The following is an 876-nucleotide window of genomic DNA, read 5'->3' on the forward strand; positions in this document are numbered from 1 at the left end:
GAAGGAAGGAAAGAAAGAAAGAAAGAAAGAAAGAAAGAAAGAAAGAAAGAAAGAAAGAAAGAAAGAAAGAAAGAAAGAAAGAAAGAAAGGAAGAAAGAAAGAAAGATTCAAGTCAGTTCTTCCTTCTTGGACATCAAATCAAACTTTATCCAGAAACAATGAGTCAGATGTGTTTTCTATAAAGGTAAAACAATAACAAGTGGAAAAGGCTGGCCCCAGATTCCTGGCTTCTGCTTATTCTAATAAACAGAGTCTCCTGCTCTGTACTCAGGTGGACCTTGGATTTGAGGGGACCCTTCTGCCTTGGTAACCTGAGTGCTGGGGTTCATGGCACGTGCCACCACACCTGGGTTGGAGGCTTTAAAACTAAGAACAACTGAGACATAATTTATACATAGCAGAGTACATTCTTTTTTTTCTGAGACAGAGGAGATCTCTAGACCAGGGTGGCCTTGAACTCATAGAGATCCACTTGCCTCTACCTTCCAAGTGTTGACATCAAAGGCGTGCGCCACCACACCGGGCAGTACTTCGTTTTTGAAAAGGTATAACTTAGTATTTCTTCTTTATTCACAAGGCTGTGTAATTATCACCACCACAGTCTAATTTTAGAAGATTCTCAACACAAAAAAGAAACCGTCATCTACCTCTTAGCGATCCTTCTGCTAACCCTCTAAGTCACCACCTACCCGACTTTCTGCGTAATCGCCCCATCCTCCAAATTTCACGTAACTGGAATCCTGCGACCTGACATGGGGGAACACACCTGTAACTCCCAGCACTTGGGAGGTTGCAGTCAAAGGGAACAGGGTTCAGGATTGTCCTGAGCAGCTAGAAAGTCCAGGGTCAGCCCGGGAGACTTGAAATACCATCTCA

Source organism: Mus pahari, chromosome 22, assembly GCF_900095145.1.
Source record: "Mus pahari chromosome 22, PAHARI_EIJ_v1.1, whole genome shotgun sequence".
Classification (NCBI taxonomy): Eukaryota; Metazoa; Chordata; class Mammalia; order Rodentia; family Muridae; genus Mus; species Mus pahari.